This window comes from Gossypium raimondii, chromosome 12 (genome assembly GCF_025698545.1).
Source record: "Gossypium raimondii isolate GPD5lz chromosome 12, ASM2569854v1, whole genome shotgun sequence".
Taxonomy (NCBI): Eukaryota; Viridiplantae; Streptophyta; class Magnoliopsida; order Malvales; family Malvaceae; genus Gossypium; species Gossypium raimondii.
This window is the reverse complement of record NC_068576.1, coordinates 18,287,814-18,313,128: the sequence shown is the minus strand read 5'-3', so window position 1 is coordinate 18,313,128 and position 25,315 is coordinate 18,287,814. Positions and strand designations below refer to the sequence as shown.

Sequence of the window (25,315 nt, the reverse complement as noted above, 5' to 3'; positions counted from 1 at the left end):
CTATTGGTTGGATTGTATCATGTATAATTTTAAAGTTATGCATTGAAATGGTAAGTGTACAAATGGACATATGCTTATGTTCATGACAGGGTAGTATGGATTAAAATATGTATTTTCTAATGAAATGGTTTATCATGTGGTTGATGTTTATGCTTATGTCATCTATTATGCAAATGAATCAGGTAAGAAAAGTTAATGAAACGATAAGCTCATAATTGAGATGTGATATGATGAAAAAGGGATTGATGAGTTGAATGATGTACTTATATGTGAGAAATTTACGTATTCTATGGATGAACTTACCTATGTCATGAATAAATATACTAATAATGAATTGATGTTGTTATTCAAGTTTAAGCTAAGTAAATGGAATGGAAATTAAGTAATAGAAGTAATTCATATTTTAATAAAAGGTTAATGATGGTGTAAAAATTTCTTATAAAATCCTATTATGTTAGGAATGAAAAATATATATGATGTTGATAGACTTACTCATTTGTGAGTTGATGGTTATGTAGTTGATAAATCTTGAGGCATTGGTATAGGTTTATATTTAGCCTATAAAGTTCATTGTTGAAATGAAATGCTATGTTTAAAGTTTATACGAGCTTACTAAAGCATTCATTGCTTACGTAGTTATTTGTCCTTTACTTTACAGATTATCGGAAGCTCGATTGGTTTAGAAGCTCGTCGGAGATCTATCACACTATCCAGTGATTATATCGGTAGTTTTGATGTTTTAGTCAAGGTTAGAATGGCATGTATAGGTGGACTTATGTTTAAGAGTTAGTTGATGTTATGGTATGTAAGTGTTGCTTTGAGTTGTGGAATTTTTGGTACTTTGATGCCTTGATGGTTGGTGTTATTATGGCTAAATGTTGATTTTGGAATGTATATATATATGTTGGTTGTTTGGTACCATTTGGAAATGGTTGGTTTGTGTCACTTATGTGATTTTGATGCTTATGAGTAATAGTTCATATGGTAAGTTTATATTGGCATGTATAGGTCAAGTATGACATGTTTTGAAATGGTAGCAATGTAATCAAATATGCATATGTTTAGGTATGTTAGTTTGATTGTGATTGAGGTGCCTTATATGGCATATTGGTTGAATATAATTTGATCTTTTGAAATGGTCATGTTATGTATGTTTTGGTATGTTTATGATGCCTTGGTCATAGGTGCAAAATGTGTTTAGGTACAAGCTTGAAAGGGGTGATGGAAATGACTTGATTTTGACCAATTTCATGTCCACATGGCCTAAGACACGGGCGTGTGTCTCAGCCATGTGTGACACACAACCATACGATAAGACTGTGTGTTCCTTGTAGGTTTTCAGGCATTCAAGTCAAACAGTTACATGGCCTAGCACACAGCCTGATACATAGGCATGTGAGGCCATTCTGAGTGTTATACGGCCTGGCACACAGGTATGTGGCTTGGCAGTGCGACCCAAGTCAGAGAGTTACACGGGCTGGGACACGACCATGTGTCACTATTTTGGTTGTTACATGGCCTGAGACACAAAAGTGTGTCTCAACCGTGTGAGTCACACGACCGTGTGACCCCTGTAGTTTAAATTTTTCTAACTTTTTCCTCAATGTTTCAAATGTTTTCGATTTAGTCCCGAATTGCTTCTAAAGTGTTTCTAGGGCCTCGAAGGCTCGATTAAGGGATGATATGCATGAGTATGAATGAACTTTGCTATGCTTAATGAAATGTTTAGAAATGAATGTTTTGATGATACCATTTTATGATAATGTTCCGTAACCCTATTCTGGCGACTGATATGGGTTAGGGTTGTTACACGCGGCGTACCTACGTTGATTATCTTTGATTGGGATCCTCGATTTACTTCGATATTCTAGAAATAGTTGCACGAATCATTAGGTACGATATTAAACTTCAGCACTCCTTTCCCTTGTAAATGGACAAACAACCGAATCGTGTTATTGAAATTTTGGAAGCTATGTTTTAAGCCTACGTAATTGACTTTGAATCAGGCTGGGAGCGTTATTTACCTTTGGATGAATTTTGTATAATAACAGTTTCCAATCGAGCATTCAAATGGCTCTGTATGAAGCATTATACAGTTATAGGTGTTGAATACTTGTTTCCTGGTCGAATTTGTGTAAAAGAAAAGTTGTTGGGCCATAATTGATTCAAGAAACAGAAGATATAGTTAAGGTAATCCGAGATAGATTGAAAACAACTTTTAATAGACAGAAATCATATGTGGATCTAAAATGTCGAGATATTGAGTTGGAAGTAGGCGATAAAGTGTTTTCAAAGGTTTCTATGTGGAAGAAAGTTATACGATTTAGTCGAAAGGGAAAGCTGAGCCCTCAATTTATCGGACCATATGAAGTTATCGAAAGAGTTGGACCAGTTACATATCGATTGGCATTGCTGACAAAGTTATAGAAAACACATGATTTTCCACGTGTTGGTGCTCAGGAGATATTGATCGGATCCATCTCACGTTATTGCGATAGAAGAAATAGAAATTCAGCTCGACTTGGTATACGAGGAAGAACTGGTCAAAATTTTATCTCGCAAGGTGAAAGAATTACGAAATAAATGCGTTCCACTTGTGAAAGTTTTGTGGCTACACCACAGTGTCGAGGAAATGACTTGGGAATCAAAAGAGATGATGAGATCCCAGTATCCCCACCTCTTTTCAGTTAAATTTCGGGGACGAAATTTCTCTAGGGGGAGAGAATTGTAACAACCCAAAAGTCAGTGGTGTCAAAAAGTGTGGTTTTGGAACCCCAATTCCGTAAACTGGACTCGTAAATAGTTTTATTAAATATATATAAAAATGTGTATGATTTTGCGATTGTGAATTTGAGTATATTTGAGATGATATATTGTTGCCATATGTTTGATAAATGTACATATGATGAAAATAAAAGTGAATTGAGATATTGATTGATAATAAACTAAGTAATGAATACCTTCTTAATTGTTCGGGTAAAGTCAGATATAGTTGGCATGCCATAGGATAGGAAGAGTTCAGGGTTACTTCGACTACTAGTTGATGAGGCATTGGGGCTAATTTGCTTTGGTTATACTGATGAGACACGTGGTTTCAAACTTAATGATATCATTCGACACAATTATTTGCTTCGAATTTATTCGATGAGGCACTAGGTGCCAAACTGATGTGTTGGTTGGATCCCTGTATCCACCTGAGTCTGAGTCATGTTAATACAGAATTAAACGGTAATAATGAGATATTTGATATTGAAATGCCAAATGATGAGAAATATAAATGAAATGTGAAATGGAATATGAAATGGCGGATTGAGTTGTGAATATTAATTGATTATGATCAATGAATCCATGAATCTTGGAAATTGAGATGGAATGTCATTATATGAATTAAGTTATCAAATGACAGATGAAATGTAATTGTCATGTATTAATATCGGTAAAATTTGTTGGTTATGATCAGAGAATATGTAAATTAGCATTATTGACTTGTTATATTGCATGTCATCGCTTATTTTAATTTTTACATTTTAATTACTTATGTTTTAATGTCCAGATTATAAAAATGCCACTGAGTTATATTTAGCATACAATTTGTTTTTTTGTGCATAGGTGAAGTACTTTATTATTCGATTGTCAACTCAGCATCCATCAGAAATCCTGAATTCAAATGTTGGTGGTGAATTCATTTTGATCTTGGCATGTACCTAGGGTGTCTTATGGTTATATAATGTCTATTTGGACTGTGATGGCATTATGAGACATGTACCTAGGATGTATGAGACACACGGCCGTGTCTCAGCCCGTGTGGGTATTCAAAATATGGTCACACAGTCGTGTTGCAGGCCACGTGCCAGACCGTGTGTGCATTCGAAGTATGGCCACACAGCCGTGTTGCCAGGCCGTGTAACTCTCTGAGATAATGTATTTCATCTTGCACCTAAAAATTAAAAGACACACGGCCGTGCGGTGTGGCCCTATGTGGCACACAACTGTATGACAGCGTGTCCTAAGCTATGTGCATCACAAATTACCCCTAATGCAAGCCAAACCAAACCCAATTGCTTGAGCACCAAACCAAACCAATTCAAGGTACTGTCACATGATTTGAACACAATCAAACACATCAAAATATGCTAAAAATCAATCAACCTAGGTGCCAAACCAATGTGCCCTCATTAACACCACAATTTATAAGCCAAAATAAACAAAATCAAACAGTTATCAAACACCAAAATCATTTGTATTTAGATCCATGATGAGAAAAATAATCATATATCCAACTGGCCAACCAACCATACCATTTATGTCTACTTTCAAATATCCATAATTTCAATTCAAACTATCACCCTAAATGCATATATTTAGAACTACTAAAACATTCCATTTCATTCCCTACACATCTAAACATTAAGCAAAAAACCTAAAGTTTTTGCAACTAATTCACTAGTTCAATGTACTAAATATATCTACATGACCACGAAATATTACCAAATTAAGTACCAAACACAAACAACATGGATAAGCCAAATAAAAATCCTAATACATGCCATTCATAACCGACATCCAAAATAACCCAAAACATCTACCAAAAACAAGATATGGATAGTGTGTATGCTTCGACTTGAACTTCTGATCCACTAGGCTTCACGAAATATACAAGAAAAACACGATACGTAAGTACAATATGCTTAGTAAGTTCAAATATTTGTAAACATAACTTAATTTATAAATTTTACTTTATGTGAAAAATACATAATCCCAAAACACACTTATGCATTCAAAAATTCTTATTCACATAAAAAACCTTAAAACCTTTACATAATAGTCCTTTAATTGGTATCCTTTTCAACCTTTCCTTTTCTTCGAAGATTCCATGGTATCTTTCAACCAAGGTCTTACACAATCCCGGAACGTTGCCATAATGTTTTTCAACCATGGTATTTTCCTTTTTAAGTATAATGCCATGATATCTTTCAATCATGGTCTTTTCCTTTTCTCAATTAAAGAAAATTAAATCACCAATTCATAGGTAAGTATTAAGAGGTCTCAATTTATATCTTGAAATCAAATGAATTATTTTAATGGAAATAAGAACTTACCTCGACTAAAACGGTTACTAAAACGGACTCAACAACTAGTCTGAAACTTTGGCTTTTCCTTGGTTTAAATCTGATTGCGGCTTTCTTGGTCTAAACAATAATTTCTTTCAAATAATACCATTTCAACACTTAAGTAAATAATTTTATATAATTAAGCCCTGACAACATCATTTACATAATTACCACAACATTTTAACTTTTGTACAATTTAGTTCTTAAACCCGAAACTTGAAAATTCACCATTTTAATGGAAAACTCTACTAGCCGATTTTCCTAGGGTATCTCTACAACCCATTTTCATCATAATTTCCCTAAAATTCCAAAAAAATTTCCCATTTAAACAATCTAGTCCTTTAACATCAAAATCAACAAAAACTATTTTACAAAATAATCCTATTTAGGAACCAAGCTTAACAATCTATCAATTAAGTTCACATACACACCTAAACCATTCATGACAATTTCTTAAACTTTTATTTACAAATGGAACTCTGGATTAACAAGATTAAGCTAAAACGATCACTAAAATGTAAAAATCATTAAAGGCGGGCAAAGTTTACTTACCATGCAAGGTACAAATAGCTAGTTGAACCAAGCTCCATCCATTGTGTTTTCTCTCTTTAGAATTTTGGTTCTAACCTAGGAAGATGATGACTTTCTTTTGTTTTTAATATTTGTTTTAGTTAGATTTATTCAATTACCAATTTTACCCTTAAAATTTTAACTAACTAGCCAAAACTTTGTCCATAAATGTCCACTACTTATATACATGGTTTATTTACCTTTTAAATCCACAAATTCGCATCTCTATGTCAATTACCACTTTAACTAATAAATATTAACTTTTGCAACCTTTACGATTGAGTTCTTTTTACTTAATTAACTATTAAAATGTTAAAATTTCTTAACCAAATATTTATATGACTAATAGATTCTCGTAAATATTAGTAAGTAAATAAATAATGTTTACTGTCTCGTTTGCCATAATTGTGGTCCCAAAACCACTATTTTCGACACCACTGAGAATAGTATGTTACAACTCTCCCCCTAAAGGAGTTTTTATCCTTGAAAATCTTACCAGAGAATAGGTTCGGGTGTTGCACTTTCATAGCTTCTTCTGAGTCCCAGGTATCTTCCTCAATCCCGTGATGGTGCTAAAGATCTTTAACTAAAGCTATGCATTTATTTCTCAACTCTTTGACTTCCAGAGCCAAAATTCTAACCAGTCCCTCACTATATGAAATGATAGGCTGCACTTCCACATCAGCTGGTGAAATCACATGTGAGGGATCAGATCAGTGCTGCCGCAACATTGATACATGGAAAACATTGTGAATTTTCTCTAAACCCAATGATAAAGCTAAACGATAAGCTACCGGCCCAATTCTCTCAATAACTGCATATAAACTAATGAAACGCATATTAAGCTTTCCTTTTCGGTCAAAACAGAGAACTTTCTTCCAGGGAGATACTTTTAAAACACTTTATCACCGGCTAGAAATTTGATATATTTTCTTTTCAAGTCAACGTACAATTTCTTACGATCAGAAACAACTTTCAAACAATCTTGAATCACTTTTACTTTTTCTTCCATTTTGGGAATTAAATTAGTACCTAAAAGCTTTTTCTCACTTAATCCAGTCCAATACAATGGAGTTCTACATTTTTTACCATACAAAGCTTTGTACAAGACCATTTTAATATTCGACTAGTAACTGTTATTATACGCAAACTCAACCAGCGGCAAAAATTTTTCCCAGTTACCTTCAAATTCTAAAATACAACAATGGAGCATATCTTTAAGTATTTGAATCACTAGCTTAAATTGGTCGTATGTTTGTGAAGGAAACGCGGTACTAAAATGCAATTTTGTGCCCAAAGCTTCGTGTAATTTACTCCAAAATCTCAAAGTAAATCATGGATCCTGATTAGAAATAATCGACAACGGCACCCTGTGTAGTCTGACAACCTCAGTAACATATGACTCTGCCAATTTCTCCAATGAATAATGCATACGTACGGGAACAAAATGTGTAGATTTAGTCAAGCGATCCACAAAAACCCAAATGACATCCTTTTTTCTCAGAGATAATGGTAAACCTGACACAAAATCCATGGTACCTCATTCTCATTTCCACGTTGGAATTGTAACAGGGTAAAGTAATCTTGAAGGTACCTGATGCTTGGCTTTAACTTGCTGACAAATCAAACGCTTCGATACAAATTCCAAGATCTCCTATTTCATACCTGGCCACTAGTACATATGTTTTAAATCACTATAGATTTTGTTACCATCGGTATAAATCAAATAACTGCTACTATAAGCTTCCTGCAAAATCTCTTGTTTAAAATTAGAGTTCCTCGGAACACATAATCTATTTCAGAAATATAAAGCATCATCTATACCAATGCAAAAATCTGAATCAGGTGACTTCCCAATCTGTCCTCATTTAACAATCAATTCTGAATTATTTTTCTAAGCTTCACAAGTCTATTACAGAAACGTCGGTTTAGCTTTTAATTCAGCTAAAATAGAATCGCCATCAACAAGTGTCAACCAAGTTTTCAAAGCTTTCAGAGCAAATAATAGCTTTCTACTCAAAGCATCCACAACAATATTAGCTTTTCCCGGGCGATAATCAATAATTAGATCATAGTCTTTTAACAGTTCCAACCATCTACGTTATCGTAAATTTAGTTCTTTTTGTGACATAAAGTATTTTAAGCTTTTATGGTCGGTGAAAATATGACATTTTTCTCTGTATAAATAGTGTAGCCAAATTTTCAATGCAAACACAATAGCTGCAAGCTCCAAATCATGTGTCAAATAATTTTTCTCATGCAGTTTTAATTAACGGGAAGCATAAGCTACAACCTTACCTTCCTACATCAAAACATAACCCAAACGGTTAAACAAAGCATCACTAAAAATTATAATTTCCTTGCCGGACTTTGGTTGAACTAGTACAAGGGCTTCAGTTAACATCACTTTCAGCTGATCAAAACTTTGTTGGCATTTATCTGTCCAAAAAAATTTTACATCTTTCTGAGGTAGTTTCATCAATGGTGAAGCAGCCATCGAAAAGCCTTTAACAAAACGTCAATAAAATCCAGCCAAACCCAAAAAACTTCTGATTTTAGTAACGAATTTTGGAGGATTCTAGTCCAAAATGGCCGATATTTTACTTGGATCTACTCGTATGCCATCAGGCAATACTACATGACCCAAAAATACAACTTCTTGAGGCCAGAACTCACACTTGCTCAATTTTGCAAATTGTTGTTTATCGTACAAAGTGTGCAATACTAATCCCAAATGATGGGCATGCTCAATTTCATCTAGGGAATAAATCAAAATATCATCTATGAAAACAACCACAAACTTGTTTAAATACGACTAAACTATTCTGTTCATCAAATCCATAAAAACAGTAAGGGCATTCGTTAAACCAAATGACATAACTAAAAATTAATAATGTTCGTACCTGGTTCTAAAAACTGTTTTCGGCACATCTAAATCCTTGACTCTAAGTTGATAATATCTAGAGTGGAGGACAATCTTTGAAAATATTGTCCAACCTTTCAGCTGATCAAATAAATCATCAGTATGAGGCAACAAATACTTGTTCTTGATTGTAACTTTATTAAGCTACCGATAATCAATACATAAACGCATCGATCTGTATTTTTTCTTAACAAAAATCACAAGCGCGCCCTAAGACGAAACACTAGGCCGAAAAAAACCTTCATTTGTCAATTCTTGCAACTGTGCTTTTAATTCTTTTAATTTTTTCGGTGCCATTCTATAAAGAGCAATCAAAAGTAGAGAAGTTCTTGGTACTAATTCAATAGAAAATTCAACTTCTCTGACTGGTGGTAATCTTTGCAACTCTTTTGGAAATACATCCGCGAAATCAAAAACAATCAGAATCGATTCTAACTTTGATTCTGCAGCCATGATATCTAATATATAAGCTAGATATGCCTTGCACCCTTTTCAAACAGATTTCTGAGGTGACAAAGAAGAAATAATATTGATGGCACTACGTATTCTATTTGATCCAACACTAAATCTTTCACCATTCTAACATTTCAAAATAATTTACTTTCATCTGCAGTTTACAACTGCATCATGTAAAGTCAACCAATCCATACCGAGAACCACATCAAATTCATCAAACGATAGTAGCATCAAATCAACCGAAAAGTTGCAATCTCAAATTTTCAAAGGACAATTTTTACAAACTTTGTCAACTAACACGTACTGACCTAATGGATTAGTTACTTTGATTATAAACTCAGTTAAATTATTGGTATTTTCTTATCTGTTACTAATGTAGTGCATATATACGAGTGTGTTGATCCCGGATCAACCAAAGTATAAATAGTAACATCGAAAAGAGAAAATGTCTCAGCTATAACATCAGGTGCAGAAACATCTTCCCGAGCTCGAATTGCATAAGCCCTAGCTGGTGCTTGTGCCTCAAATCGAACTGTAGCGTCTTTCATGCCACTTCGACTAACTCCTACATTTCCAATATTCTTTCGTGGCCAACCTTTATAAGGCACATTCCTTGATCAAACATTTTGAGCTTTATCTCTATCAGATATATCTGGGCAATCTCGGAGAAAGTGGTCAAACAAACTACACTTAAAACATGACCCTTCTTTTTCCTGGCACTCTCCAAAATGTTTCTTGCCACAATGTTAACAATTTGGCTTGTTTACATTACGAACACTGCCCACACTAGCTGTTGGAACAACTGGAGACCTCTAGCTAGCTTGTTTTCCTTGATCTCTCTCAGAAAATCTGAATGAAGCTGATGTACGACTATGGAATTATTTTATTTTATTTGAAGGAGAGGAGAATGATTTTCAGAATTATCTTTTACTCAAGTCCCAAACTTTTGAATATGCCTTTTTCTTTGATTTGCTAGGACCTTCTGCTTTCTGTGTTCTGTCTACTAACACAACAAATTCTTTCAAATCTAAAATCCCGACAAGCAACTAGATGTCTTCATTCAAGCCCTCTTCGAATCGGGTACACATAACTACTTTTGATGAAATACATTCCCAAGCATACTTATTTTTCCTGACGAATTATCTCTCATATTCAACTATAGTTCTATGGCCTTGCTTCACTTCGAGGAACTTTTTCCACTTCCTATCGAGATATCATTGGCTGACATATTTCTTTCTGAACACAGTTTGAAAGAAAACCCAATTTGCACGATCTTTTTGTACTACCGCTACAAGGTATTACACCACTAATATGCCTCGTCTTTCAATAAGGAAATTTTACACTTCAAGCAATCATTTGGGGAACACGTTAACTCATCAAAAACTCTGATAGTATTTTTTAACTAGAATTTGGCCTTTTTCTGGATCGTCCTTAACCTGACCACGAAATTCTTCGGCCTCATATTTGTGAATTTTATCCACAGGAGGCTTTTTGACACGTACCTGTTCTCTACCCTACGAAATAGGGGGAATTGGTTGGGGTACGGGAGTAGGTGGAGGTCGTTGAGCCATTAAATTGGTTTGCATAAATTTAGTAAACCATTCTGACATCATATTAAAGAGAGCTTCATGTGCCTCGCTCCCTTCAACAGTAGAAGTAGACTCACTATGAATTGTTCCTTGAATCAAAGTTGGTATATTACTCTCAGCTTCATTAGAATTTGATCAGTTATGTTCAGAGGTCATATTTGATCTATATCAATAACAAAATAAAATTTTTAAGTTAGGAGACATCACACTATCATAGGTTATATAATGACATGTATTTCTGAACTCTATACTAACTACATTTAGTTTGAGAGGAGCTGGTATATATGACGTCTTGAGAAAGGAGAAACTTTATTTACATGCAACTTTGTTGATGACTATTAATTATTTTCCGGACGTTATGCTTGTCCTTGTTGTGCAGCGCAAACATGTTCGAAGTCGTTATATAATGGGAAAATTTTCTCTTATATGGGGCATCATCGGTGGTTAGATGGAAATCATAGATTTAAATTTCAGAAGACTCTGTTTGATGGTACTGAAGAGTTTAGAGAAGCTCTTGAGCAAACCATTAGATCTAAAATCCTATTCATGTTAAAAAATATCAATTTCAGTTATGGGAAGATGAATCAACCACCCAACATGCAAACAAATTGAAGACCAAAAGAAGCGTATGTTAGCGATATTGACCGGTAGAGTGATGATGAATCTGATGAAGAGGATGATCCTAATGAAGCAGACTTGTGGAAAAAAAGAAGTATTTTTTTAGTTGCTTATTAGGAGCATCACATTTTGCGACACAATCTTGATGTCATGCATATTGAAAATAATGTTTGCAAGAACATCATCAAGACAATTCTGAATGTTGATAGAAAATTGAAAAACAATCTTCGAAGTCGACTTGATCTAGTTGACATGGGAATTCGGTGTAATCTTCATCCCCAATTACTTTCGAATGGAAAATTTCAATTGTCACCTTATATTTTTGCAATGTCGAAGAAAGAAAAAGAAGTGTTTTCACGGTGTTGAAGGATATAAAGGTCCCAGATGCGTATGCATCAAATATATCTCGATGTGTGAGTCTTAAAGATCAAATACTATATTCCCTAAAATCACATGATTATCACATCTTGATGCAAGATTTACTACAAGTTGCTTTAAGGTGTTGTATGTCAAAAAAGGTGACGCCTTGTATAATTGAACTATCCAAAATAATGAAAGCTATTTGTGGAAAATTTTTAATTGTTGAAGAACTTGAGAAAGTACAAGATCGAGCTGCCTTGACTTTATGCAACTTGGAGAAGATCTTTCCATATTCGTTCTTCACTATTATGGTGCACTTGCTAATTCATCTCCCTCATGAAGCAAAACTTGGTGGACCGGGTTTCTATTGGTGGATGTATCCTATGAAAATTGAAGTCTTATTATCGTAATAAGTGTTATCCAGAAAGATCAATTGCTGAAGGTTACTTAGCAAAGGAGTTATGACTTTCTGCTCTAAATATTTAGAAAATGTTGAAACAAGACTGAATAGACCAAGTAGAAATGCTGGGCTCACTAATCATAACTTAGACGAAACTTATCTATTTAAAAGTTATGGACAGCCAATTGGTAAAGTTGAAATTGCACACTTGGGTACAAGCACATCAATATGTTCTTTTTCACCATGATTCAATTGAACAATTACGCAAGTAAGTTTTAGAATTTGATAAATATTCATCTTTTTAATTTTTTTTATCTTCTAACCAAGTAATCCACTTTTAACATAGTGAGTACAAACAATTGTTGAGATCTCGTTCGCGCTCCCAAAGATTACAACATCGAGAGATTCATAAGTTATTCATAGGATCTTTTCATGAATGGTTAGGACAAATGGAATGCAACTGAAGCTTTCGCTGACAAATAATAATGTTTTCGTATAACATTTATAATTAATCAATTTACTTTCAATTCAATAGGTTTGGAGTGGAAAGGACGTCAATGACGAAGTTAAATGGCTTTCCCAATGTCCGAATAGAGTAGTAAAAATATATACTGCCTTCCTCATTAATGGATTCAGGTTTCATACAAAATCTCGCGAAAGATTGAGGATGACTCAAAATTGTAGAATAGTTGTTAATTCTTCAATTACAAATTATTTTAGTGCTAGGGATAGTAATCCTATTGAGGGAAATATGGAGTATTACGGACTTCTTATGGACATTATTGAGTTGGATTACCATGGCAAATGGAAGGTTGTCTTATTTCAATGTGATTGGGTTGATGTTAATACTGCTCGCAAAATTAAAAAAGATCAATTTGGTTTTACAATGGTGAACTTCTTTAGATTAATTCACACTGGACAACAATTGATAGACGAGCCGTATGTATTTTCTTCTCAAGTCAAACAAGTTTTTTACTCGAAAGATCCAACTAATGAGGGTTGGTACGTTTTACTCTGTAACACCCCTAGAGACTTGTTTGACATAGGCAATGGAAGTAGAGATGACATCGACGAAAATCAGAAACTTTACCTTTTTCAAAAAAAAACTTAAGTGAAACTATCCCTAGTACTATTACACAGTTTCAATGGGTTTGCCAAGATGTGGATGAAGATATTTACGAATCATGATGTAGTAGGATTTTACGATTTTTTAATTATATGTAATATTATAATTTAAATCTTGATCTTGTTAAATATTTCAACTATTTTATATGTACTATTATTGTTGTAAGTAGTTACTAATATTTCAACTAATTTATGTGTATTGTAGATAATATGCCTAGAAGAAGATTGCGAGATCCAAGTATTATTCAAAATCCTCCAAATTCGGAAGAAACAAATAGTGAACAACAGACTGCTGTTAGATCTTCGAATGTTTCGACTACAACTGACGAGCCTGCAAAAGTTCAAAGTAATGTTAACTTTAATTTACATGCATGTTGACTTTTATTATTGATTTTTGTTTCAAATTCTTATCTTATCATATACCATTTTTTTAACTGAAAGTGGTGGGAGGCGCAAAACTTGAGGACGTATGCTATTAAAAGATTTATACGATCTAAATTCTGTCAAGCGTCTCAAATTAGCTAAAAACAGTCATGGTCAGCCTATTGGATCAGAAGCTCAACTTTTAGCAGGATACTTGGGCATTATAGCATGAAATGTCAATCTGTTGCCAATCAACTACGAGTCATGGCATCATATGTCTGATAGTAACAAAAATCAAGCTCTCGATAATATTAAGGTAATAACGTGAATGTAATTTATAATACTTTGGTTTATGTTTCATTTATATTTACTTTCTAAACTTGATTTATTTGCAGGAGAGATTTTCTTTAAAGTTATCGAATAATTATGTGAATAAGGTATAAGGAAAGAAATGGAGAGACCATAAAAGTACTTTAAAGAAGGAATATTTTAAGAAAAATATAAACCTCGAAGAGAAATTGCGAAATGTCTCACCGGGAATGCTGAGGTACCAATGGGAAGATGCAGTTAGATTTTGGAATTCAAAGAAAAGAGAGGTATTATGTACTTCCAAACTCTTATAATTATTTTAGTTTATAGTATTTACTATATATGTAATAATAATTTCATAATGTAGGATTGTGAGCGAGTTGGAACTACAAGTAGGCAAAAATAAAAACTCACACACAGTTGGGTCGAAAAGTTTTTCTTATGTAGCTGATAACGTGAATTTATTAATTTTGTCAAATATTAATTATGTTCTACTAAATAATATTGTTCCTACTATATTGTAGGAACTGTCGCCTGGTCAAAAAAGTTAGACGCCTTCAGCTTTTTGACATTACACATAGAAAGAAAGATGGATCTCCTATGACTACTGAAGCTGCAGAAATAATGGTATATTTAATTAATAAAATTTGAATTATTTTAAATATTTTATCATGTTTAATTATAATGGTTTAATTTGTCATTTGTAATGCAAATAATGCCAAGTTATGTTGCATTTGATTGATTATATATTTCGTTTTTAACTCCTTGATTGGTTTAATAGGAGAAACTAAAGGATAAAAGGGCAGAGTATGAAGCGATCGCTTCAAGTGATAGTTATGTTAATCTAGACGAAATTGATAACCGAATTATTACTGAAGTTTTAGGTCCTGAAATGTATGGTTGGGTTCGATTTCAAGGATATTTTGTTAACCCAACCCAATATTTTGGATCCAGCTCGTAGCAATACATGCCTTCGGCGAATCAGGCTCAAGCTGAAGTTCAGAGGTTAAGAGACCAGATGGCTCAGATGCAAAAGAGCACAGTTGAGCAAATTGCTCAGCTTAAAATGAAGGCAGCATCGAGAGAAGCAGAGGCTCAAAGAAAATATGATGAACTCCAGCTACAAATTAAAGCGGAGGCAGCAGCGAGAGAAGCAGAGGCAACAAGAAAATATGACGAACTCCAGCTATAGCTTTAGAATATGATGAAGATGTTTCAACAGTCGTAGAATCTGCCATCTTATACTTTTGTTTTTTTATTGTGAGAATATCTTAACAATATAACTTTTGAATATAATATATTTCGTTATTTCATTTATTAATTTAGATCATATACATATTTCTTTCATGATAGTATCATTTAGATTTGAAGTTTTTGGTTGGATTTGATGTTATAGGAAATTATGTTAAAAATTCAAGTTCTGTATGAATTACAATGACTTAGTAAAATATGCTAAAGTTAGTGGCGTTATCCCACAAACGCCGCTAAAAAACATGACCTTTAGCGGCGCTTCTCATAAAAATGCCACTAAAGAACATGACATTTAGTGACACTTCTACTAAAAATGCCACTACCTATAAAACATGTTCTTTAGCGGCATTTTTTCGCATAAATGCCACAAAATTTAGCGACATTTTTTACGGCACTTATAGGGCCAAAAAACGCCGTTAAAAACCTGTTTTGCTGTGGTGATGGCATCCTCAAAGAAAAGGAAAGGTTGAAAAAGATACCAATTGAAGGACCATTATGTAAAGGTTTTAAGGTTTGTTATGTGAATAAGAATTTTTGAATGCATAAGTGTGTTTTGGGATTATGTATGTTTCACGTAAAGTAAAATTTATTAATTAAGTTGTGTTTACATATATTTGAACTTACTAATCATATCGTGCTTACATATCATGTTTTTCTTGTAAATTTCGTGAAGCCTAGTAGATTGAAAGTTCAAGTCGGAGCAGATGTTTTTCTTGTAAATTTCGTGAAGCCTAGTAGATCGAAAGTTCAAGTCGGAGCAGACACACTATCCATATATTGTTTTTGGTAGATGTTTTGGGTTATTTTGGATGTCGGTTATGAATGGAATGTATTAGGACTTTTGGTTGGCTTATCCATGTTGTTTGTGTTTGGTACTTAATTTGGTAATATTATGTGGTCATGTGTATATGTTTAGTACCTTGAACTAGTGAATTAGTTGTAAAAAATTTAGGTCTTTTGCTTAATGTTTAAGATGATGTATATACGTATAAGTTGTTTAGATGTGTATGAAATGAAATGGAATGTTTAAGTAGTTCTAAATATATGCATTTAGGGTGATAGTTTGAATTGAAATTATGGATTCTTGAAAGGAGACATAAAAGGTATGGTGATCTGTCGTAATTCAATGTAGCAAATTAAACTAGTTTTCACACTTTAGGAGTTTGGAATTAAGTATTTATCATTAGGATTAAATTATGTTTTAGTATGTTTTGTTAAATTCAATAAAATGTACAAAATGAGTCCTTTATTGACCTTAGGGGTCGTATAAGGCCTAAGCGTGAGCTAATGAACTTTATAAGTGTGTAGAAGACCATTAGAAGGTGTAATAAATAGATGTTGGTCACTATGTTGCAACATAGAATGCTCGATATTGCAACATAAGGACCCTAATAGAGGAAATCATGAGACTGCCTTCGATGTTGCAACACAACTTAAGGGTATCGCGACATAGTCCTGAAGATATACAAATAGGAGTATACTAACTCCTATGTCACGACACAAGTCCTAGTGTGTAGCAACATCGACTCTAGACGACAAATAATACTAGCAATAGGGTGTTTTGGTCCGCACAATCAAACTTAAAGCTTGATAAACATTAGTTAACCTAGGGTTAAGGACGGCTACTACCTGATATCTATAAATAGGCTCCTTTGTCACAAGTAAAAGACACCAATTACTTAGTTTAGAATTTTTCTATTAAATTCAGTTTAACTTTGCTTTCTTTTTAGGTTTTAGATTTATTTTCAAGTTGTTCTTGTTTATCTTAAGAGATCTGATTTGCAGAGACAATCAAACTCTATGGATTCGATTTATTCTTAATAAAATCAATCAGGCGTTTTCTTAAACCCTACATTCCAATTCATTTATCATGTTTTCTATGTGCATCAGTTCTATATTGTTTATGAAAACCACGAGGAACTTATCTTTTATAGGGGATTAGTAATTCGAGGTATAATCCATTAACTGTTTTGTAGGTTTACTCAACGTGTAACAACCTGTTTTCAGTGAAATTAGAATGGTGGTTTCGGGACCACAAATCTGAGCCCGAAAGAAAATTTACTTTAATATTATTTTATGATCTGCATTATGATTGAAATATTTCATGAAAATTTCGTAAAGAAATTTTACTGATTTTATGTCTAATCGATAAAAGGACCAAATTGTATAAAATGCAAAAGTTGAGTTCTACTAGCTAAAAGTATCAAATAACTATGGAATTCAAATTTTGAAGTCCTTATATGGAAATTAGACCATTAAGTGGAGTTAGTAGATAAGTATGATGATTCATCCATGGAAATTTAATTAAAGAAAATGATGAAATTGAAAAATAAAAGATGAAAACATGATAAATTAATAAAATAAGAAAATATCATTATTTTCATCATCTTTCCCAAAATTAAATCCATGGAAACCCTAGCTAAGAGAAAAGAGCTCAAGAAAGCTTATTTAGCTTAATTGGGTAAGTATTCTTATCCCATTTTTAGTAACTTTCATATTTTTTAGATCGTAATAGCTTAATCTAGTTATCTCGGGGATTAATTTGTAAAGTTACCAAAGTACTAGGGTTTTGCCATGGATGAGTATGGATGAATTATGAAATTTATGGTAGAAAATGAAAGGTTGTTGATAGGTAAACAACTTTTGTAAAGTGAATTTATGGATGAGTACTAGCGTCCCGTTATATGGCTCTTCGTGAGCTTTTTGATTAAAGGCTCTTTGTGAGCTTCCCGATATTGGCTCGCTTGAACTTCCCGATATATGGCTATTCAGAGCTTCTGGTTATTGGCTCTTCGGAGCTACCCGTTATAGGCTCACATGAGCTTCCCTATTATGGCTCTTATGGGCTTCCCGTTATATAGCTCGGATAAGCTTCCCATTACATGGCTCACATGAGCTTCCCGTTATATGGCTCGAGATAGGACTTCCTAATTATATGCTCCAAAGAGCATTCCCGAATATGAATTGACAGATTACAGATTTGTACACTTTGAGTGTACTACTCGTGTATCCATCGATATTTAGTGATTCAACGGGAAAAATCCTAACATGAGAAAACATGAGTTTTAAATGAATTGTTTTTCGTATATCCCTGAAATACATGGAATTGATTTATGTGATTCTAAGATATAAAAAGTTCATGAGTATGGAAATTTTATTACATGATGAGCTCATCCTTGTTTCTTGGAATTAATATGAATTACATGACTAACAAGTTTGATGAGAATGTGTGTTTAGGCTATTGGCTAAATTGTTTTGGATGTATTATTTATGCATACCTTAAATACAATTGAATGGTAAGTTAATTTCTTGTTATACGAACTTACTAAGCTTTAAAAGCTTACTCCGTTTTATTTTCCTCTGCTCTATAGTAATTCGGAGGCTCGTTGGCTTAGAAGCTTTGCGGAGATATCATCACACTATCCATCGGCTCATCTCGATATATTTAGTAAATTAACTTCGGTTATAATGGCATGTATAGAATAATTTGGGCCAATTTTGGCATACACATGTTTTGTTTGTAATTAGCCATTGGAATGGCTTGTAATGGTTGTGTTTTGATATAAATGGTATTATCATGTTTGAGGTATGAATTTGATTATGCATATATGCATTTGGTATCTAGGTAAGTATAGGTTTTGGAATGACATAGTAATAAATTGTCTATTGGGGTGCCTAATAACACATTGGTTGTATGTGTAATATGTTAAATTTAAGACTTGGTTTTGGCTTAGTTTAAATGTCTTGAATTGGTTGGTAATGTGTTAAAATGTTGGTGTAGGTGGAAGACAAGTTTGGGTGAGAAATAAGGCTTGGAAATGGCCTTATTTTGTCCACATAGGTAGAGACATGGTCATGTGTCTCAACCGTGTATGACACATGGCCTAGCACATGGTCATGTGTTTCAGCCGTATGTCCCCTTCATCTTTAAAATTTCAAAATAGAATGCTCATGTATTTTTACATAGGTAGAGGCACGGGCGTGTGTCTCAGTCGTGTGTGGCATACGGGCTGGCACACGAGCATGTGACTTGGCAGTGTGAACCCTACACCTTAATTATGCAAGTCAGTATGCTCACACGGGCTAGTACACAGGTGTGTGGCTTGGCTGTGTAACCCAAGTCAGTAACCACCCTAATTTGGACATAGGCTAGGACACGTCCGTGTGTCCCTAATTTGAATACCCACACGGCCTGAGACACAGGCGTGTCTCTCGACCGTGTGAGACACACGACCTAGCCACACGGGCATGTGTCCCCTACACCTTGGAAAATTTTTGAAATTTTGCAAAAAATTCTCTGAGTTTTTGATTTAGTCCCAACTTGATTCTAATGCACATTTTGGGCCTCGAGGGCTCTTATAAGGGACTTTATGATTGAATTCTGATATGAACATTGTATGTTATGAAATGTCTGTTAATTGTTTTATAATTTTTAGTAATGCTCCGTAACCCTGTTTCGGCAACAGATTTGGGTTAAGGGTGTTACACAACAGATCAACTGTTTGGGAAAGGAAGAACTTAAAACCATAGGACTGACAACCCTAAGTCCTAATCAAGATGGGAATTAACCCAAAATTGGTATAGCCTATCCGTGAACACCTTCACCCTGAACCAGTCTAGACTGTGAGATTGGAAGATAAGTACTTATTGTTGATTTGTTATTTGAGTAGAAGATCAGAAGATCCTACTAGGATGGCAACTAGTTGATTGACGAGGAGCTTAAAGCGACGGTTGATGGGATTACCGAAATGAGCTAATCACCCATAATCAAGATTTTATTTATTCTACTATTTGATCTCTTTAATTTTCTTGTATTATTTTACTTTACTATTATAAAAATATTAAAAACTCTATTTTATTTTACTATCGTAATATAACTAAATTAAAGTACTAATTAAATCTTTCGATGTTTAGGTTAAAATTGATCTAGCACTCACCTCCCTTGGGTACGATCCTCGGAGTACTTACCTACACTATTGTAACTATATTACAACTAGACCCGTATACTTGTAGATACCACCTCATATATTTATATCTTTTACTGCAGTATTCATACTTTGGACGTTAGTACGTCCAGAAGCGGTCATATGGTTGGTTGGCCAGTTGGATATATGATTATTTTGCTCATGATGAATCTAAATACAAATGAGTTTGGTGTTTGATTTTGTTTATTTTGTCTTATAAATTGTGGTGTTAATGAGGGCACATTGGTTTGGCACCTAGGCTGATTGATTTTTATCATATTTTGATGTCTTTGATTGTGTTTAAATCATATGACTGTACCTTGAATTGGTTTGGTTTGGTGCTCAAGCACTTGGGTTCGATTTGGCTTGCATTAGGGGTAATTTATGATGTACACGGCCACACATGGCCACACCACATGACCGTGTGTCTCTTAAATTTTTAGTTGCAGGATGAACCACATGGTCTCAGAGAGTTACACGACCTGGGGACACGGTCCTGTGACCAAACATTGAATGCACACACGGCCTAACATACAGCCTGCGACACGGTTGAGTGACCCTATTTTGAATACCCACACGGGCAGACACATGAGCTGAGACACGGCCGTGTGTCTTATACATCGAATACTCACACGGACTGGGCTATGTCACATGGCCTGACCACACGGCCGTGTGACCCCTATTTTCAAAATCTTTTACTTTTTGTTTAAATTTTTCTATTTTATTTTAAAATGGTCCCCGAATATTCTCAAACTATTTTTGGGGCCTGTAGGCCCGGTTTAAGGCTCGTAATTGTATTTTATGTTATAAATGAAATGTTTATATAAATGTTAGAATTTAAATTGAATAATTGTTTTATTTGAACTTAAATCTTACGAATTGAACTGTGACACTCCATAACCCTAATATGATCCATGTCATCTTCTCTATGTGGACAAGCCGGATTGATAGTTGAAGAGGTTCTACGAGGTGTACACTCTCCATGGAAAATCTATTTTTTATACCCCCGAATAAAGCCATCAACAATTAGATGTTCGTAGACAACTTCACGAATATGTCAATTGATGTTGTCACACTTCTTACACGGGCAAAGAATCAGATTCTCTTGGCTTGCATTTTGAAATGCAAAATTTAGAAAAGTTTGTACTCCATTTCGATAATCGTTGCTTACCCTTGACAAATCCATCCGACTCTTATCCATTTCATAGTTCTTGAAGTCAAAAGTTGACAATAAATTATGGTTACTTAAATGTTCTAAATAGATTTAAGTCAAATTTCAAAACAATTCTAATTTTAATTATATAATTAATACTATTATTGTTTATGTGTTTATTTTATTTATTTATAATATGTTTATTATTATTTATGTTTGTTTATTTATATCTTAAAAAATAAGAAACATGTTACTTATATAATTAAATGAACACATTTAACCTAAAATAGTAATATCACAAGGAGATATGTAAAATATTATGCCTTAATTCAAATCACTAACATAGATTTATCGGTAAAAATGTTATATTAAATTAAAACATGTAAGTAATACGAGGTACTTACAAGTGCAATTAAGGAGAGCTTAAAATGGAGTTGTTTGATTAGGCAATTCAAATGATCCTATCAAATACTTCTTTTGTAGCGATCCAATTCATTGTTTTAATAAAAATAATAAATAAATGATAAGATAATTTGACATTAATATATATTAAATCATATTATTTAAATTCATTGAATAACAAGCGTTAGATGCATATGCAAAATTCCAAATTGGTGAATGCATAGTGGAATTAAGTCTTTTATTTTACACTTACAATTTAGATTAAATTATATATATTTTTAAATTAACAAAATCAATAATTGACCTAACACATTTTATATATAATTAAAAGATTATTTTGATTTTCAAGTAATTAATTTAATGAGTCAGATTATCAAAACTTTAAATAAGACTCATATTATAAGGATTTAATTTAATTTAATTTAAAAATAAAAATTGTTCTCTTTTAAAGAAAAGGTCTCATCAATATAGTCAAAATTAATCAACACAATTACTTAATTTTGTGCTATTTTATCAATAAAAGTTATTTTACCATATGTCTATTAATTCATCTCACAATTATATTTTACTATTAATTAACACAATTATTTAATTTTGTACTATTTTATCAATAAAAGTTATTTTACTATATGTCTATTAATTCATCTCACAATTATATTTTTTTTAAAATTTGAGTAGTCATTTTTCAAATATATGGGCAAACATGTTTTTACCAAAAATCTATAATTTACTTGCATTTTGTTATAAAATTTAATATATTTTAAAATTTCTCAATTATTGTGCTAACTTAAATATGGGCATCTAAAATAGATTCAAGAGATAGTAAAATTTAAAAATAGGTAAAATGTGTAAGAGAAATTCACTATTTCAAATGCATTAGAAATATCCAATATTCAGTAAATAAGTTTTTTATTTTAATTTTATAAATATGATATAAAGTTAGATGCTATATTTGAAGAGAAACACCTAACAATCTACTCAATATTGTTTCAATTGTTGACAAATGTGAAATTAAACCATAGCTAATTGAAACTTACATATCTATAAATCTCATTAAATAGATTCACATAACATGGAAAAAACAACAATTAATTATATACAATTTAAAAACATATATTGTTAAAACTAGTCATTTATTTTAGTCAAAATCTAATTAAAGAAGTATTACTTGTATTTTTCTAGTCATATTTCATTATTTGATGCATTATCAGTAAACAAAATATATAATTTGTATTATTTTTCAGAACATACTTAAAAAAAATAAAATGGAAAATATGAATTAAGGAAGATTTTGCTGCCTGGCTGTCCATTAAAAATGAAAGCAGACTGTTGATTAACAATGAAGGCAAACCCTATTTCAGAATGGGCAGCAATCAGAGAAGGCATCAAAATTCAATGGAAACAGTTACAACATTTTTAGAAGTAAGAAATGAAGATTGGGCAACATCCAAATAGCTCCAGCAACTATCAGTCAACACTTGTGTCAACTTTATGAAGCTCCAAATGGAAAAAAAAAAAAAAATTGAACAAAGAAAGATGGAAAGAAAAGGCTTCATTTTTCATTCTTCGAGAGGAACTGTTGTGCATGGAACACCAGCTGAAAAACAGAAGGTCACCAGAAAGCAAGAAAGAGAGATATATACAGAATGAAATATTGTCTACACCTGCTCAACTTCAACCATTTTTTTCTTTTTACACTAATTCATGCTGTATATGTATATATAATCTCTCTTTTTAAAGGGCTAACCTTCAATAGTACATGTATGGTTCTAAACTTCAACACTTTTCTGTCAAAAACATGTCTTAGATAACTGAAAAACTCAGCATGATTATTGATCACAAAGGAGTGCTTATTTTTTAGCTCTTATTTTTTGACTTACTATTTTAACCTTCAAGTTTTACCTACTATCCCAGATTCAGGCTCTAACACCTTTGCCATGTTGTATATGTATATCAGCTAAACAGATAATTGCAGCTTGAGAAAGTTTGGTTTTTATACAATTAAGGCAGTATATCTTTCGTTTTAACCATATGGATTAAACTATTGATGAAAACTCTTCCTCTTATTTAAAAACTAAAGACACTTGAATTATGACACAGAAGTTGGCACTTGGCAGAAAACAACCTATCATCTATTTTCTTGTTTATATTCTTGCCATCTTTCATAAATAATATTTAATTTGTATTCTTCAGTACTAATTGGTCAACCAAGAAAACCACAAGATAATTAAGAACAAATTTAGCTAACTTCCATTTCCAAGACTTAAAATGTTCATATATCTTATGCAAAATGCTGCAGCAAGAATTGTCTACCTGTGTTTCAGCAATTGACTTCCTTACAATTTCTTTCAATAGATAGTGCACCTAAAGATCAAAGCACATAGCATTCAACAGTCAGAATAAGAGTTTGAATAAGACCAACAATTCTTAAATGAATACAACTATAAAACAGTAGACCACTACTCTCTCTTCCAAATATTCACTGCCCTCTGTCCCTCTTCTTCATTTTATAATACTGCATTTTTTTCTTTTTTTTATTATTAGCTACTACTTATTCCTATCCCAAAATTTCAATTTCATCCTTTATAAATTTGAACCAAAAGAATCCATCAAATGAAAAGCAAAGCTACATGTAAGCTAAAAAGTGTATAAGATAAAGTTACCATGCATAAATAGGCAATTGATATCTAACAGTCATATACCAATGCATAAAACAGTATACTTTTCAATTGATTGTATAAAACAAACAGAAACTAATCTTTTCCTATGACAGTTTACTGCAAACTAATCTATATACCAATCCATGGAATTTGTTTCAAAGTAAAACCCAATATAAGTTGAAATAATTCATTTAGCATGCGGGTTATCAATAATCTTAAGGTTCGGTAATATCATCATTTAATAGAACATTATCTGAAATTTAAAAAAAATAGATATAAAAAATTAATAGAATGAAATGAAAAATTACCAGATTATTGGGTTTGTCTCGTCTGTCTCTCTCTCTCTCTTTTCTGGGTTGTTGTTGCTGTGGGTTAGGATTTGAAACATGAGAAAAAAAATTAACAAACAAACAAAATGAAAAAACTAAAAACTTACACAGTGATGCAGCAGAGGACTGTCGACGCCGAAGAAGCAGAGGACGGCTGACGACGATACAGCAGACGTTGGGGAAAAAAGTTAGGGATTTCGGGGAGGGGAACTAATTTGGGGAAATAAAATTGGGAAAAAAAGGGGGGTCTGGAAAAAAGAATTAGGGATTTTGGGGAGGGGAACTCTTAAGGGAAAAACTAAGGGATTTCGGGGCTAATAAAACGACGTCGTTTCGCTAAAATTTAATACACATTCGCGGCGTTTAAGAAAAACGCCGCTATCGCTTACTTATTGCGGCGTTTATCAGAAAAACGCCGCAATAAGTAAAGTAATAGCGGCATTTATGAGAAAAATATCGCTATTGATTTACCTTTTGCGACATTTTTCTCATAAATGCCGCTATTACTTTACTTATTGCGATGTTTTTCGGTTAACGCCACTAATGTATAATATTTGCGACATTTTTTATCCAAACACCACTAAAAGCTTAATTTCCTGTAGTGCATGGTATCTTTCAACCAAGGTCTTACACAATCCTGAAACGTTGCCATAGTGTCTTCCAACCATGGCCTTTTCCTTTTCAAGTATAATGCCATGATATCTTTCAATCATGGTCTTTTTCTTTTCTCAA

General features: G+C 33.0%; 1 long non-coding RNA gene across 2 annotated transcripts; it reads right to left on the bottom strand.

The window, feature by feature from the left end:
- Window positions 1-22,873: 22,873 nt before the first annotated feature.
- Window positions 22,874-24,904, bottom strand: LOC105763460 (uncharacterized). Of its 2 annotated transcripts, XR_001124251.2 has the most exons (4): window positions 24,691-24,904; window positions 24,563-24,619; window positions 23,908-23,958; window positions 22,874-23,191 (listed from the first exon to the last, which is right to left on the bottom strand). It is a non-coding gene; the product is annotated as an uncharacterized LOC105763460 (long non-coding RNA). The 2 variants fall into 2 exon arrangements; XR_008191772.1 differs by having other exon boundaries at window positions 22,874-23,958; window positions 24,691-24,893.
- Window positions 24,905-25,315: the final 411 nt, after the last annotated feature.